Source organism: Manis javanica, chromosome X (genome assembly GCF_040802235.1).
Source record: "Manis javanica isolate MJ-LG chromosome X, MJ_LKY, whole genome shotgun sequence".
NCBI lineage: Eukaryota > Metazoa > Chordata > Mammalia > Pholidota > Manidae > Manis > Manis javanica.
The window spans coordinates 46,810,486-46,829,558 of NC_133174.1; the positions used below are offsets into that span (position 1 = coordinate 46,810,486).

General features: G+C 38.2%; 1 protein-coding gene across 2 annotated transcripts in view; it reads right to left on the reverse strand.

Annotated features, from left to right (window-relative positions):
- Nucleotides 1–19,073, reverse strand: part of WNK3 (WNK lysine deficient protein kinase 3) — a 329,776-nt gene that overhangs the window by 39,611 nt on the left and 271,092 nt on the right. The window lies entirely within an intron of this gene.

Below are 19,073 nucleotides of genomic sequence, written 5' to 3' on the forward strand. Positions count from 1 at the left end.
AACCTAACCTTGAACCTTTGGTAACCACGAATCTAAAGCCTGCAATGGCAATAAGTACATATCTCTCCATAGTCACCCTAAATGTAAATGGACTTAATGCACCAATCAAAAGACACAGAGTAATAGAATGGATAAAAAAGCAAGACCCATCTATATGCTGCTTACAAGAAACTCACCTTAAACCCAAAGAAAAGCATAGACTAAAAGTCAAGGGATGCAAAAACATATTTCAGGCAAACAACAGTGAGAAGAAAGAAGGGGTTGCAGAACTAATATCAGACAAAATAGACTTCAAAACAAAGAAAGTAAGAAGAGATAAAGAAGGATACTACATAATGATAAAGGGCTCAGTCCAACAAGAGGATATAACCATTCTAAATATATATGCACCCAATACAGGAACACCAGCATATGTGAAGCAAATACTAACAGAACTAAAGAGGGAAATAGACTGCAATGCACTCATTGTAGGAGGCTTCAACACACCACTCACCCCAAAGGATAGATCCACTGGGCAGAAAATATGTAAGGACACACAGGCACTGAACAACACACTAGAACAGATGGACCTAATAGACATCTATAGAACTCTACATCCAAAAGCAACAGGATATACATTCTTCTCAAGTGCACATGGAACATTCTCCAGAATAGACCACATACTAGCTCACAAAAAGAGCCTCAGTAAATTCCAAAATATTGAAATTCTACCAACCAATTTTTCAGACCACAAACATATAAAAGTAGAAATAAATTCTACAAAGAAAACAAAAAGGCTCACAAACACATGGAGGCTCAATAACTTGCTACTAAATAATCAATGGATCAATGAACAAATCAAAATAGAGATCAAGGAATATATAGAAACAAATGACAACAACAACACTAAGCCCCAACTTTTGTGGGACGCAGCGAAAGCAGTCTTAAGAGGAAAGTATATAGCGATCCAGGCACACTTAACGAAGGAAGAAGAATCCCAAATGAATAGTCTAACATCACAATTATCGAAACTGGAAAAAGAAGAACAAATGAGGCCTAAAGTCAGCAGAAGGAGGGACATAATAAAGATCAGAGAAGAAATAAAATTGAGAAGAGTAAAACAATAGCAAAAATCAACGAAACCAAGAGCTGGTTCTTTGAGAAAATAAACAAAATAGATAAGCCTCTAGCCAAACTTATTAAGAGAAAAAGAGAATCAACACAAATCAACATAATCAGAAATGAGAATGGAAAAATCACGACAGACTCCACAGAAATACAAAGAATTATTAAAGACTACTATGAAAACCTATATGCCAACAAGGTGGAAAACCTAGAAGAAATGGACAACTTCCTAGAAAACTACAACCTCCTAAGACTGACCAAGGAAGAAACACAAAAGTAAAACAAACCAATTACGAGCAAAGAAATTGAAACGGTAATCAAAAAACAACCCAAGAACAAAACCCCGGGGCTGGACGGATTTACCTCGGAATTTTATCAGACACACACAGAAGATATAATACGCATTCTCCTTAAAGTGTTCCAAAAAATAGAAGAAGAGGGAATACTCCCAAACTCATTCTATGAAGCCAACATCATCCTAATACCAAAACCAGGTAAAGACCTCACCAAAAAAGAAAATTACAGACCAATATCCCTGATGAATGTAGATGCAAAAATATTCAATAAAATATTAGCAAACAGAATTCAACAGTATATCAAAAGGATCATACACCATGAACAAGTGGGGTTCATCCCAGGGATGCAAGGATGGTACAACATTCGAAAATCCATCAACATCATCCACCACATCAACAAAAAGAAAGACAAAAACCACATGATCATCTCCATAGATGCTGAAAAAGCATTTGACAAAATTCAACATCCATTCATGATAAAAACTCTCAGCAAAATGGGAATAGAGGGCAAGTACCTCAACATAATAAAGGCCATATATGATAAACCGACAGCCAGCATTATACTGAACAGCGAGAAGCTGAAAGCATTTCCTCTGAGATCGGGAACAAGACAGGGATGCCCACTCTCCCCACTGTTATTCAACATAGTACTGGAGGTCTTAGCCACGGCTATCAGACAAAACAAAGAAATACAAGGAATCCAGATTGGTTAAAAAGAAGTTAAACGGTCACTATTTGCAGATGATATGATACTGTACATAAAAAACCCTAAAGACTCCACTCAAAAACTACTAGAACTGATATCAGAATACAGCAAAGTTGCAGGATACAAAATTAACACACAGAAATCGGTAGCTTTCCTATACACTAACAATGAATCAATAGAAAGAGAAATCAGGAAAACAATTCCATGCACCATTGCATCAAAAAGAATAAAATACCTAGGAAGAAACCTAACCAAAGAAGTGAAAGACTTATACTCTGAAAACTACAAGTCACTCTTAAGAGAAATTAAAGGGGACACTAATAAATGGAAACTCATCCCATGCTCATGGCTAGGAAGAATTAATATCGTCAAAATGGCCATCCTGCCCAAAGCAATATACAGATTTGATGCAATCCCTCTCAAATTACCAGCAACATTCTTCAATGAATTGGAACAAATAATTCAAAAATTCATATGGAAACACCAAAGACCCCGAACAGCCAAAGCAATCCTGAGAAAGAAGAATAAAGTGGGCGGGATCTCACTCCCCAACTTAAAGCTCTACTACAAAGACATAGTCATCAAGGCAATTTGGTTCTGGCACAAGAACAGAGCCACAGACCAGTGGAACAGATTAGACACTCCAGAAGTTAACCCAAACATATATGGTCAATTAATATTTGATAAAGGAGCCATGGACATACAATGGCGAAATGACAGTCTCTTTAAGAGATGGTGCTGGCAAAACTGGACAGCTACATGTAGGAGAATGAAACTGGACCTTTGTCTAACCCCATGTACAAAGGTAAACTAAAAATGGATCAAAGACCTGAATGTAAGTCATGAAACCATTAAACTCTTAGAAAAAAACATAGGCAAAAATCTCTTAGACATAAACATGAGTGACCTCTTCTTGAACATATCTCCCCAGGCAAGGAAAACAAAAGCAAAAATGAACAAGTGGGACTCTATTAAGCTGAAAAGCTTCTGTACAGCAAAAGACACCATCAATAGAACAAAAAGGAACCCTACAGTATGGGAGAATATATTTGTAAATGACAGATCCGATAAAGGCTTGACAGCCAAAATATATACAGAGCTCACCCACCTCAACAAACAAAAACCAAATAATCTAATTAAAAAAAGGGCAGAGAAACTGAACAGACAGTTCTCCAAGAAGGAAATTCAGATGGCCAACAGACACATGAAAAGATGCTCCACATCGCCAATTATCAGAGAAATGCAAATTAAAACCACAATTAGATATCACCTCACAGCAGTAAGGATGGCTACCATCCAAAAGACAAACAACAACAAATGTTGGCGAGGTTGCGGCGAAAGGAGAACCCTCCTACACTGCTGGTGGGAATGTAAATTATTTCAACCATTATGGAGAGCAGTATGGAGTTTCCTCAAAATGCTCAAAATAGACATACCATTTGACCCAGGAATTCCACTCCTAGGAATTTACCCTAAGAATGCAGCACTCCAGGTTGAAAAAGACAGATGCATCCCTATGTTTATTGCAGCACTATTTACGATAGCCAAGAATTGGAAGCAACCTAAGTGTCCATCAGTAGATGAATGGATAAAGAAGATGTGGTATATATACACAATGGAATATTATTCAGCCATAAGAAGAAAACAAATCCTACCATTTGCAACAACATGGCTGGAGCTAGAGAGTATTATGATCAGTGAAATACGCCAAGAGGAGAAAGAGAAATACCAAATAATTTCACTCATCTGTGGAGTTTAAGAACAAAGGAAAAACTGAAGGAACAAAACAGCAGCAGCAGAATCACAGAACCCAAGAATGGACTAACAGGTACCAAAGGGAAAGGGACTGGGGAGGATGGGTGGGTAGGGAGGGATAAAGGGGGTGAAGAAGAAAGGGGGTATTATGATAAGCATGCATAATGTGGGGGGTGGGAAAAAGGTGAGGGCTGTGCAACACAGAGATGACAAGTAGTGATTCTATAACATTCTGCTATGCTGATGGACAGTGACTGTAATGGGGTTTGTGGGGGGGACTTGGTATAGGGGAGAGCCTAGTTAACATAATATTCTTCATGTAATTGTAGATTAATGATACAAAAAAAAGAGAAAGAAAAGGGGGATTACTCCCTGATAGGATAAAACTAACTGCAAATCAACGATTAGTGCATGCTTTACATATCCTTAACTTTGATCTTTCAAAGGGTTTCAGATGATCAGATATGGAGTACATTTTTCTGATAATATTCCTCTCTCTTAAAAAAAAAAAAGAGCAGTTCCTGTGTCGTGATCTCCAATAGGTTCTTCACAATGGTATAAAGGTCATATCAAAGTGTGGGCAAAGAGTTTGTTTTTGTTTATACAGAGGGTCAAAGCCTAATTTGGCTACACAGAAAACGAATTAAGATACGATATGAAGAAGAACTTCCAACATCAACATCCTCTGGAAGAGTCATTCCAGAAGATGAACAACAAAAATCTTCAACAAAGACCCTGGCACTGTTGCAGTTGTAGCTGTATTCATCCCACCGGTTCGTGGACTTGCTATTGGAATGAAGAAGGAGATATCTAAGCTGGCCTGTGCATACAGTAAAACAACAAATTTCACTGGATCTATACTGTCAGAACTCAACCAAGAATCAGAAGAAGTGCAAGTTGCAGTGCTTCAAAATTGTGCGACTATAGACTATCTACTGTGAAAATAACATATAAGATGTGAACAGTTCCCAGAAATGTGTTGTTTTAATTTTGTCTGATTATTCTCAAAATATTCAAATTCAGTTAGACAATATCCATCATATCATTGATAGGTTTTCACAAATGCCTAGGGTACCTAACTGGTTTCCTTGGTTTCACTGGATATGGCTGGTAATTGTAGGTCTGCTTTTGTTATGTAGCTGTATTCCTATTATGTTAACGTGTGTGTGCAATTTAATTAGTAGTTTAAAACCTATACATGCTTATGTTACTCTACAAGAAGATATGTCAAAGAAATAATCAATCTTGCCATGTTTTCTTCCGTCTGCTACTTCTATAGCTTTTCTTCTTCCTTCCTAATTACAACCCTTCAGTAGAATTCATGCGTCAAATTGAAAATTACTGAGTATCATAATTCTTCCAAGAGGTAAAGATACCTCAAGACAAATGCTGGGCATAGAAGTCACAGGGCATAAATCTGCAAAGAAGTAAAAAGCTCACCTTTTCAAAGAATATTGCATCTCTCTCACCAACTTTACATTTCTCTGTATGGCCCCGGAAGATGACTGGTTAGCTAGAGACAGGTAAGATTCCTCAAGGGAGGAACAACCTAAGCAGGCACAGTCGCAGGGGGGCTATCAGGAGAGAAATTGGGGACCAACAGAAGGGAGGCTTAGAACCTCACCCCCCCATTTGGAGAGAAATCTTCTGCATCTGTGGATGTTTTGTTGCCCTTGTCTAGCTTGGATTAATACTTAGTCTATATGCACACACCTGATCATCTACATTTGCCCTCTTAACAGCACTAAATTATGTTTTCTACCTTTACCTTGCATCTACCTACCACTTCAGCATTTTGTTTAAAAAAATAATAATAATAATAAGGGAGAAATGTGGGATTCACATATAAATCAAGTATAAGAATCAAATGAATAATCATATCTCACTTGTTTGTTTATAGTTCATGATGCGTGATGAAAACCGAAAGTTTGTGTGATATGACTGCCCTTGCACTGTTCACCATGTAAGAACTTATTCACTATGTAAGAACTTGTTCACCATGTAAGAACTTGTTCATTATGCTTCAGAAGATTAGAGACTGTTGAGAAATAGGCTTGGGGTTGATTAATGACTATGCATTGAGTCCCGTATACAGAATTTTATTGTTGTTAGTAAGCATTTCATCAATAAATATGAGAGATGCCCTCTCAAAAGAAAAAAAGAATAAAATACCTGGGAATAAACCCAACCAAGAAAGTGAAAGACGTATACCCTGAACAATACAAGACACTCTTGCAAGAAATTAAAGACAACACTAATAACTGGATATTCATCCCATGGTCTTGGGTAGGAAGAATAAATATTGTCAAAATGGCCATCCTACATAAGGCAATCTATAGGTTCAATGGAATCCCTATCAAAATACCAAAGGCATTCTTCAATGAACTGGAACAAATAGTTCTAAAATTCATATAGCACCACAAAAGACGTCAAATAGCCAAGGCAATCTTCAGAAGGAAGAATAAAGCTGGGGGGGGGGTTACCCTCCCCAACTTCAAGCTCTACTACAAAGTCAAAGTAATCAAGACAATTTGGTACTGGCACAAGAACAGACCCACAGATCAATGGAACAGACTTTAACCCAAGCATATATGATCAATGAATATATTATAAAGGAGCCATGGATATACAATGGGGAAATGAAAGCCTCTTCAACAACTAGTGTTGGCAAAACTGGACAGCTACATGTAAGAGAATGAAACTGGATTACTGTCTAACTCCAAACACAAAACTAAACTCAAAATGAATCAAAGCACTGAATGTAAGTCATGAAATCATAAAAGTCTTAAAGGAAAACATAGACAAAACTCTTGAATATAAACATGTGCAATTTTTCATGAAAATATCTGGTCAGGAAAGGGAAACAAAAGCAAAAATGAACAAGTGGGACTATATCAAACTAAAAAGCTTCTGTACAGAAAAGGACACCATCAGTGAAGATAAAGGTATCCTACAGTATGGGAGAATATATTCATAAATGACATATCTGATAAGGGGTTGACATTCAAAATATATAAAATGCTCACATGATTAGACCTGATTTTTTATAGTTCATAATGAGTGATCAAAACCGAAAGTTTTTGTGATGACTGCCCTTGTAGTGTTCACCATGTAAGAACTTATTCACTATGCAAGAATTTGGTCACCATGTAAGAACTTGTTCGTTATGCTTCAGAAGATTGGAGACTGATGAGAATTAGGCTGGGCGTGGATTAATGATTGTGCATTGAGTATTGACTCCCCTATACAGAATTTTATTGTTAACAATCATTTGATCAATAAATATGAGAGATGCCCTCTCAAAAAAAATTTAAAAAAAAGCTCACATGCCTCAACAACCAAGAAGCAAATAATCCAATTAAAAAATGGACAGTGGATGTGAACAGACACTTCTCGAATGAAGAAATTCACATGGTCAACAGGCTCATGAAAAGATGCTCCACATCGCTAATCATCAGAGAAATGCAAATTAAAACCCAATGAGATATCACCTCACACCAGTAAAGATGGCTACCATCCAAAAGACAAACAACAACAAATGTTGGCGAGGTTGTGGAGAAAGGAGAACCCTCCTACACTGCTGATGGGAATGTAAATTAGTTCAACTATTGTGGAAATCAGTATGGAGGTTCCTCTAAACACTAAAAACAGAAATACCATTTGACCAGGAATTCTATTGCTAGGAATTTACCCAAAGAAAAGAATTCCTCAGATTCAAAAAGACATATGCACCTGTATGTTTATCACAGCACTATTTACAATAGCAAAGACATGGAAGCAACCTAAGTGTTCATCAGTAGATGAATGGATAAAGAAGTTGTGGTAAATATACACAATAGAATAGTATTCAGCCATAAGAAGAAAACAAATCCTACCATTTGCAACAACACAGATGGAGCTAGAGGGTATTATGCTCAGTGATATAAACCAGGCGGAGAAAGGCAAATATCATGTGATTTCACTCATCTGTGGAGCATAAGAAGAAAGCAAAAACTGAAGGAACAAAACAGCAGCAGAATCATAACAGTTACCAAAGCGAATGGGACTGGGAGGGTGTGTGGGAAGGGAGAGATAAGGAGATTAAGGGGCATTATGTTTAGCACACATTATATGGGGGGGGGGGCATGGGAAAGGAAATATAGCACAGAGAAGACAAGGAGTGACTATAGCATCTTACTATGCTGATGGACAGTAAATGTAACGGGGTATGTGGTGGGGACTTGATAATGGAGGGAATCTAGTAACCACAATGTTGCTCATGTGACTGTATAACAATGATACCTTAATAAGAAAAAAAAAATGGGATGCTAGAGAATAGAGTAAACCTTAATCTGTGCAAATTAATAAGGAATCACTAGGAGATTGTCAGATCTCAGGATGGAATGCATTTGCTTTACAGCAAAGATTGAAGTTTAATGTATGAATATTTTAAAAATTACTTAGGTCAGGAGATTCCAGGATGGAATTCCAAATGTGAGAAAGAAACTAATCATATTACAAATATATAAAGGAACTGAAAGTTAAAGTGTAGGGGAACAGATGGTTACCTATATAGATTTAGAAATGAATGCCACCTATAATATTAAGGACGAAACAAACTGTCTTTCAGCACTCTATTCTAGTTGATAAAGGTATTCCCCACTGGGATATAAGCTAAGAATTCTGAAACCAGTGTACCTTATACTGGAATTGAACAATTACATAAATGGATGGAGGATCATGGCAGCTAGATTTCTCACTGCTGGAGTGGGAAGTTACACATAAACAAGGAGAGAAGGCTCTAATGAGCCACAGGGTAGTGGACTGAAGTTGGAGATATCAGTATGAATGCATATTTATCTTAATATAGATAGAGAGGGTTACATATAGAAATATTCATAGATAAGTGTGTGTGTATATATATACATACATATCTATCCTTTTCTGTCAGCTAAGAGGGCCTAGAAGCAATGACACCCTGGAGGCAATGAGTATACCAAGCACCCTGATCTTGGTTTTTAATCCATTCCCCAATAAAGGGAATTAGGATTTCTTTATATATGGCAGCTGCTAGGACTGGGGCAAGAAATGTATATACAAGATGAGCCTGGAGCACTTACTTTTGCCAGTAAGTTAAATGTTTGAAAACAAAATTCTATTGAGTAACTGACTGGCACTCCTCAAGACTGTCAAGGTCATCAAAAACAATAAAATTCTGAGAAACTCTTAAAGTTAAGAGGAGGGTGAAGAGATATGACCACTAAATATAATGTGGTATCCTGGATGGGATCCTAGGATAGAAAAAGCATACAAGTAAAAACCAAAGAAATCAGAGTAAAATATGGACTTCAGTTAATAATAATGTATCATGATTGGTTTATTGGTTATGACAAATATACTATACTATAGTAAGATGTAAGTAATTGGGGAAACTGGATATGGGGTATATAGAAACTCTCAGTACTATAATAAATATTTTTCTATAAATCTAAATCTGTTCCCCCAAAATGATCCTTAATTTAAAAAAATCTTAGTAGATCCAGCCAAAATTGTGCTTATAGGAAAATTTATACATTAAATGCTTGTATTATCAAATAAGGGTCTCACATCAATAATCTAAACTTCATTCTAAGAAATTAGAAGAAGGAAAATAAAAATAAGGCATTTAGAAGGAAGGAAATAATGAGCAGATATCAATAACATTTTAAAAAGGAAAATAGAAAAATCAATAAAAGCAAAAACTGGATTTTGGAAAATATCAACAAAATAGATAAACTCTATCAATGACAAAGGAAAAAAGGATAAAATAGAAATTACAAATATCAAGAATGAAAGAAGTGATGTCAGCACAGATTCTTAAGACATTAAAAAGATAATACTGAACTTTGAACATGAAAATTCAATCAATAACTTAGATGAAATGGACCAAGTTCTCAAAAGCCACACACTACCAAAACTCAAACAACAGGAAACACATAACCTGAATAATCCTATAACTACTATTAGAAAATTTGATTTTGCTGTAAAAAACCTCCACAAAGCTCTGATCCCAGATGGCTTCATTGGAAAATTTATTCCAGATCAGAAAGAAGAGATAATAATTCAACACAAACTCTTTCAAAAAATAGAAAAGGAGAACTTCGAAAAATGCAGCACAAAGGCCTATGACAACTTGCTCTTAAAACAATGAAAATATGGGAAAAACAATTCAAACCAACCATTTCAGAACTTTGATAATTATCCAAAGTCAGAGAATGAAATCAAAATCATTTATCCAAAACAAAATAGTGAGGTCTGTGATATTTTAACTTGGGGTACTTCCCATCCCCACCTCAGTTCCGTGCTGTGGTAGCCAAAAACCAACACCTTTGCAGAGAATGGAGAGATCTGATCATTCTTTGAGCTCCCTTAAAAGTACCACACCAGGGCACAGTCAATATTGTGTCTGAACTTGCAGCAACCTGGAAGAATCTCTATTCTCTGAGTGTGGTAAGTATTTGATTTCACTGAGAGTTCAGCTTAGTGGGGCCAGGCATGGGGGTGAGGTAATATGGTGGGTGTGTATTACCTCCAGGGCATTACTGAAACATTAAGTACTGACAACAATTCATATGCCTAAGCTGTGATTTCAGTAGGAGAAAACAAGAGCCTGGCCTAGAATTCAAGGAATTCTAGGACAACTAGATGACCATAGGGATCTTTGAAAACCTCTGACATATTTCTTGAAATAAAAATGTCTGACATGCCAGGAAAGGCCTGATAATGGAGAAAAGTACCAGTCACTCTATTCTGGATGAACTTGAGTTCTTGGCCAAGCAGGAAGTAAACTCAAAGGTTGTCTTGTAAAGTGAAGGTTGAAGGTATGTCTTCTGGACAGTCCCCTTGGCAAAAACATCCATACAGTACATTTAATGAAATCTGCTGACCAATCACTGTCTCATTACTAACTGTACTGGCCCAGGAGTGAAACCTAGTACACCAGTTTAAAAATAAAAACAAAAATATTTTTAAAAAGCCAGCAAAGAATTCAATGGTCATACACTGCAGGGAATACAGAAGTTGTGCAGGAAAATCATGAAACAAATTTTAAAAAGGGAGAGGCTTAAAGATGGCAGCATGAGAAGTGAGACAAAACCTCCTCCCATAACCACATATAATATGAAAATATAGCAAATACATCTAATACTGAAAGAGCAACAGGAAAGGCTGCAGCAGACTGTGTACACCTGGGGAAAAGAGCCAACCTCAAGGAAAAGGGTAAAGTATGAAAGCCATTATCCAGAGAAACCTAAGCCCTTACCGAAGCCCAGATCACGAGAGAAAGAAAAATGGAGTGGGAAGTGGGTGGAGGCCTAGCACTGCTGAACACCCAGCCCTGGAGATCTCATCTGGGAGCATGAACCTACATTACATGGTGCCCTGGAGATTAGTGGGGTTGGAAAGCTAAGAGAGGCAGAATACATGGAGAGACAGATTCCAGCTGTTTGTGGAAAACAGGGATTCACATCCGGGCACTCTGGGACAAAAGAAAGGAGGGGAGTCTGAGAGATTTCCTAACAGTGAGAGGGCTGCTAATGGGGCAAGGATTGCACAGAGCTTGCTGCTGAGAAAGGACAGGGGAACAAAACTCTCTGGGTGCATTCTCCCCAGCAGGTTGGGACCTTTTGGGATCTTCAGGCACTCCATACCCCTGTATGGCTTCCCTGCTCCAAGGCCCCCCACTGTGATGCAAAGCCTGCTGTGCCTTCCTGCCCATGGGCACCAGCTCACAAACTGGCTGCCTCTGCCATTGCCGCAGGCCAGCCAAGGGTGGCCCTGCCTATAACAGATACAAGTGCAAAGGACACAGGCATCTCCCTACATGCTCGGACCACTGGACCTGGCATTGGAGACAGGCACTGCATCTGGGAAGCAGGAAAGAACTCTTTCCACCCGACAGGCACCAGCACCCTCACATGCGACCCACACCATTGCTCCAGGGGCTGAGCAGCTCCAGAGAGTAGACCTCCTGGGCACTAGAGTGTGCCACTTACAAATATGAAAAGTAAAGGAACCTGGTTCAAACCAAAATCCCACAAACACCAAAATGAGTGCCAAGTGAAAATGAACTCATCAGTCTTCCTAAGACAGATTTCAAAATAAAAATCATAAACATGATTACAGAGATATAGAAAAATATTCAAGAACGCAGGGATGAGTTCAAGAATGAGATAGAAACACTGAAGAAAACAGAATCTGAAATGAAACATACAATGGAAGGATTTAAAAGCAGATTAGATGAAGTAGAGGAGACCATAAATGAAACAGAAATTAGAGAAGAGAAATACAAAGGAGCTGGTGCACAGAGAGAAAAAAGGATCTCTAGGAATGAAAGACTATTGAGAGAACTGTGTGACCAATCCAAACGGAACAATATTCTTATTATATGGGTACCAGAGGAAGAAGAGAGAGAAAAAGGGACAGAAAGTTTCTTTGAGGAGGTAATGGCCGAGAACTTTCCAAATGTGGGGCTAGAGATAGTCTCTCAGGCCATGGAGGTGCATAGATCTCCCAACACAAGAGACCCAAGGAAGACAACACCAAGACATATAATAATTAATATGGCAAACATCAGGGACAAGAACAGAGTATTAAAAGCAGCCAGAGCAAGAAAAAAGATCACCTACATTAGAAAACCCATCAGGCTATCATCAGACTTCTCAGCAGAAACCTTACAGGCCAGAAGGGAGTGGCATGATATTTAATGCAATGAAGCAGAAGGACCTCAAATCAAGAATACTCTATGCAACAAGAATATCATTTAAATTTGCAGGAGGGATTAAACAGTATCCAGATAAGCAAAACCCAGATAATTTACATCCCACAAACTTGTCTCTACAGTGTATTTTAAGGGACTGCTATAGATGGAAGTGTCCCTAAGGCTAAATAGCTATCACCACAGGAAATAAAACCACTGTAGAGAAAGTAGACCAATTAATTACTAAACAGATGCAAAATCAAATCAACTACCCCTAAAGTCAGTCAAGGAATAGACAAGGAGTACAGAATATGATACCTAATATATAAAGAGTGGAGGAACAAGAAAAAGGAGGGAAAAAAAGAATCTTTAGGTTGTATTTGTAATAGCATGCTAAATGAGTTAATTTAGACTGTTAGATAGTAAGGAAGTTGCCCTTGAACCTTTTTTAACGAGTCCACAGCCTGCAATTGCAATAAGTACATACCTATCAATAATCACACTAAATGTAAATGGTCTGAATGCACCAAAAAAAAGAAAGAGTTACTGAATGGATAACAAAACAACACATGTCTATATGCTGCCTATAAGAGACTCACTTCAAACCCAAAGACATACACAGACTAAAAGTGAAGGGATGGAAAAAGATATTTCATGAAAACAATAGGGAGAAAAAAGAGGGCATTGCAGTACTTGTATCAGACAAAATAGACAAAACAGAGAAAGTAACAAGAGACAGAGAAGGACATTATATAATGATAAAGGGGTCAGTCAAACAAGAGGATATAGCCATTATTAATATCAATGCACCCAACACAGGAGCACCTACATATGTGAAACAAATACTAACAGAATTAAAGGGTGTGATAGAATGCAATGCATTCATTTTAGGAGACTTCAACATACCACTCACTCCAAAGGACAGATCAACTAGACAGAAAATAAGTAAGGAGACAGAGTCACTGAACAACACATTAGAACACGTGGAACTAAGAGACATCTACAGAACACTCCACCCAAAAGCAGCATGAAACATATTCTTCCTAAGAGCACATGGAACATTTGCAAGAATGGGTCATATTCTAGGACACAAAAAGAGCCTCAGTGAATTCAGTACAACAGAAATTGTACCAACAGGCTTGTCAGACCATAAAGTTATGAAACTAGAGATAAATTACACAAAGAAAACAAAGAAGCCTACAAACACAATGAAGATTTACAACATGAACCTAAATAATCAATGGATCAATGACCAAATAAAAACTGGATCAAGCAATATATGGAGACAAATGACAATAACTCAACACCACAAAAATCTGTGGGAGTCAGCGAAGGCTGTGCTAAGAGGGAAGTATACTGCAACCCAGACTTACCTCAGGAAATAAGAACAATCCCATATGAACAGTCGGAACTCACAAGTAACCAAACTAGATAGAGATGAACAAATGAGGCCCAACGTCAGTAGAAAGAGGGACATAATAAATATTAGAGCATAAGTAAATAAAATTGAGAACAAATAAATAAAATATAACAACAACAAACAAAATATAGCAACAGCAAACCTTGGAAGGGAAGAGTACAGAAGAATCTGACATAGAGTTGTTGCAATATATTATCTGTAACATCCAGTTTTCATCACAAAATTAAGAGACATGCAGAGAAACAGTAAAACATGCCACATATACAGAAAAAAGGAGCCAACATAAAAAATCCTGAAAGGAACCTTGACTTTGACCTTAGGAGACAAAGCCTTTAAAATCAGCTATTACAATTGTATTCAAACAACTTAAGGAAACTATGCCTAAAAAAACTTAAAGTATAACAATGTCTCATACAAAATAGAGAATAACTATAAACAGAAATATTTTTTTCAAAGTCTGGAATTGCAAGGTGCAATAACTGAAATGAAAAATGCAATAGAGGAGCTCAATAACAGATCTGAGTGGGATACAGAAAGAATCAGCCAAGATTCGTAAATGGAGAAATCCACTCTCAGGAAAACAGAAAAAAAAAATAAAAAATAAAATGAACAGAGCCTCAGAAACCTCTGGAATACCATCCAGAATGACAAGACACGCTTAATGGGAGTCCAAAACGTTGAAGAGAAAAGAGCAGAAAAATATCAATGAGATCCATACCCACACATCTCATAATTAAATACTTGAAAGTCAGTGTGTCTGGGTTTGGATCTCATTGAGTTTATTCTAGTGAAATTAGAAAAAGAAGAGGAAATAAAACTCAAAGTAAATAGAAGGAAAAAGTAATAAAAATTAGAGTGGGAAAATAATGAAATAGAAAAAAGCAATGAAAAGCATCAATGAAACCAAAAGCTGGTTTTTTGGAAAGATCAACAAAATGACAAACCTTTAACTTGAGTGACCAGGAAAAAAGAGAGTAGACTTAAATTATTAAAATAAAAAATGACTGTCAGGATATCACTACAGATCTTACAGAAATAAAAAGAGTATACTATGAACAACTGTATACAAATTACATAACATAGAGGAAAGATGGAAGGGCCAGACAATTATAAAATAACAAAGATTGCAGGATGGCGGTGTGAGTAGAGCAGTGGAAATCTCCTCCCAAAACCACATATATCTATGAAAATATAACAAAGACAACTCTTCCTAAAATAGAGACCAGAGGACACAGGACAATATCCAAACCACATCCACACCTGCGAGATCCCAGCGCCTTGCGAAGGGGGTAAGATACAAGCCACGGCCCGGTGGGACACGAGCGCCCCTCCGCCCGGCTCCTTGCAGCTGGAGAGGAGTCAACAAGGAGGGCTAGGGAGCCCAGGACTGCTGAACACACAGCCCCAGCATTCCGGACAAGAGCGCAGACACAGTGCATGCATGGGGTCCTGGATACTAGGGAAACAGGGCGGCAGGACCAGTGAACAGGTGCCTGAGGCTGACGCCGGAAAACAAAGAAATGGGAGCGGTTTTTTTTTTTCTTTGGCGAGTGCTTTTTGGAAGCCTTAAAGGGACAGGGACCCCAATACTAGGGAAACAAGCAAGCAACACCGGTGAGCGGGTGCCTGAGACCGGCAATTGAGGACAAAGAAAATCGCGCGTTTTTCCCTTTTTCTTTGGCGACTCCTTTTTGGAAGCCTTAAAGGGAAAGAGACCCCAATACTACGGAGACAGGGCAGCAACACCGGTGAGCCGATGCCTGAGACTGGCGCCTGAGGACAAAGAAAATCGCGAGTTTTTCCCTTTTTTTTCTGGGGAGTGCTTTTCGGAAGCCTTAATGGGACAGGGACCTCAATACTAGGGAAACAGGGCAGCAAGACCAGTGAGCAGGTGCCTGAGACCGGCGCCTAAGCACAAAGAAAACAACGCGTTTTTCCCTTTTTTTAAAAAAAATTATTTATTTAATTATTTTTTTTTTCTCTTTCGTTGTTCTGTTGCTGTTTTGGTTTGGAGAGTGCTTTTTTGGAAGTCTTAAAGGGGCAGGACAGGACACTTAGACCAGAGGAAGGGAATCTGGGGATCTCTGGGCACTCTAAACCCCTGGGCAACAGGGAGCACAGAGGCCCCTTACGGAGATAAATAGCCTCCCGGCCACTCCACCTCCAACGGGGCTCCACCATCTTGGAAGAGCAGCACCAGCCAGGGCACGCCCACAGCAACAGTGGAGATAAACTCCATAGCAAACGGTCAGGTAGCAGAAGCCCTGTATGCACACAGCTGCCAAGCATAAGCCACTACAGGTCGCTCTTCTCCCAGGAGAGGAAGGTCACAAACCAACAAGAAGGAAAGCTCTTCCAGCTGTCACTCGTACCAGCTCTGAAAACTATCTCTATCACCATGAAAAGGCAAAACTACAGGCAAAGATCACAGACACAACACCTGAGGAGACAGACCTAACCAGTCCTGCTGAAAAAGAATTCAAAATAAAAAACATGAACGTGCTGACAGAGATGCAGAGAAAAATGCAAGAGCAATGGGATGAGATGCAGAGAAAAATGCAAGAGCAATGGGATGAAGTCTGAAGGGAGATCACAGATGTGAGGAAGGAGATCACAGAAGTGAAACAATCCCTGGAAGGATTTATAAGCAGAATGGATAAGATGCAAAAGGCCATTGAAGGAACAGAAACCAGAGAACAGGAACGTAAAGAAGCTGACACAGAGAGAGATAAAAGGATCTCCAGGAATGAAACAACACTAAGAGAACTATGTGACCAATCCAAAAGGAATAATATTCGTAGTATAGGGGTACCAGAAGAAGAAGAATGAGGAAAAGGGATAGAAAGTCTCTTTGAAGAAATAATTGCTGAAAAATTCCCCAAAATGGGGGAGAAAATAATCGAACAGACCACGGAAATACCCAGAATCCCCAACAGAAACGATCCAAGGAGGACAACACCTAGACACATAATAATTAAAATGGCAAGGATCAAGGGCAAGGAAAGAGTTTTAAAGGCAGCTAGAGAGAAAAAGGTCACCTATAAAGGAAAACCCATCAGGCTAACATCAGACTTCTCGACAGAAACCCTACAGGCCAAAAGAGAATGGCATGATATACTTAATGCAATGAAACAGAAGGGCCTTGAACCAAGGATACTGTATCCAGCATGACTATCATTTAAACATGATGGCGGGATTAAACAATTCCCAGACATGCAAAAGCTGAGGGAATTTGCATCCCAAAAACTACCTCTACAGGGCACCTTACAGGGACTGCTCTAGACAGGAGAACTCATAAAAAGAGCACAGAACAAAACATACAACATATGAAGAATGGAGGAGGAGGAATAAGAAGGGAGAAAAGAAAAGAATCTCCAGACAGTGTATATAACAGCTCAATAAGCGAGCTCAGTTAGGCAGTAAGATACTACAGAAGATAACCTTGAACCTTAGGCAACCACGAATCTAAAGCCTGCAATGGCAATAAGTAAATATCTGTCAATAGTCACCCTAAATGTAAACGGACTTAAGGCACCAATCAAAAGACACAGAGGAATAGAATGAATGAAAAAGCAAGACCCATCTATATGCTGCTTACAAGAAACTTACCTCAAACGCAAAGACAAACACAGATTAAAAGTCAAAGGATGGAAAAACATATTTCAGTCAAACAACAGTGAGAAGAAAGAAGGGGTTGCAGTACTAATATCAGACAAAATAGACGTCAAAACAAAGAAAGTAACAAGAGATAAAGAAGGACATTTCATAATGATAAATGGCTCAGTCCAACAAGAGGATATAACCATTCTAAACATATATGCACCCAACACAGGAGCAACAGCATTTGTGAAACAAATATTAACAGAACTAAAGAGGGAAACAGACTGCAATGCATTCATCTTAGGAGACATCAACACACAACTCACCCCAAAGGATAGATCCACTAGACAGAAAATAAGTAAGGACACATAGGCATTGAACAACACACTAGAACAGATGGACCTAACACACATCTAGAGAACTCTACATCCAAAAGCAACAGGATATACATTCTTCTCAAATGCACATGGGATATTCTCCAGAATAGAACACATACCAGCTCACAAAAAGAGCCTCAGGAAATTCCAAAATATTGAAATTCTACAAACCAATTTTTCAGACCACAAAGGTATGAAACTAGAAATAAATCCTACAAAGAAAACAAAAAGGCTCACAAACACATGGAGACTTAACAACATGCTTCTAAATAATCAATGGATCAATGAACAAATCAAAATAGAGATCAAGGAATATATAGAAACAAATGACAACAACACAAAACCCCAACTTCTGTGGGATGCAGTGAAAGCAGTCTTAAGAGGAAAGTATATAACGATCCAGGCACACCTGAAGAAGGAAGAACAATCCCAAATGAATAGTCTAACATCACAACTATCGAAAAGGGAAAAAAGAAGAACAAATGAGGCCTAAAGTCAGCAGAAGCAGGGACATAATAAAGATCAGAGAAGAAATAAACAAAATTGAGAAGAATAAAACAAATAGCAAAAATCAATGAAAGCAAGAGCTACTTCTTTGAGAAAATAAACAAAATAGATAAGCTTCTAGCCAAACTTATTAAGAGAAAAAGAGAATCAACACAAATCAACATAAACAGAAATGAAAATGGAAAAATCATGACAGACCCCACAGAAATACAAAGAATTATTAAAGACTACTATGAAAACCTATATGCCAACAAGCTGGAAAACCTAGAAGAAATGGGCAACTTCCTAGAAAAAGACAACCTTCCAAGACTGACCAAGGAAGAAACACAAAAGTTAAACAAACCAATTATGATCAAAGAAATTGAAAAGGTAATCAAAAAACTACACAAGAACAAAACCCCGGGGCTGGACAGATTCACCTCGGAATTTTATCAGACACAAAGAGAAGACAAAATACCCATTCTTCTTAAAGTGTTCAAAAAAATAGAAGAGGAGGGAATACTCCCAAACTCATTATATGAAGCCAACATCACCCTAATACCAAAACCAGGCAAAGACCCCACCAAAAAGTAAAATTACAGTCCAATATCCC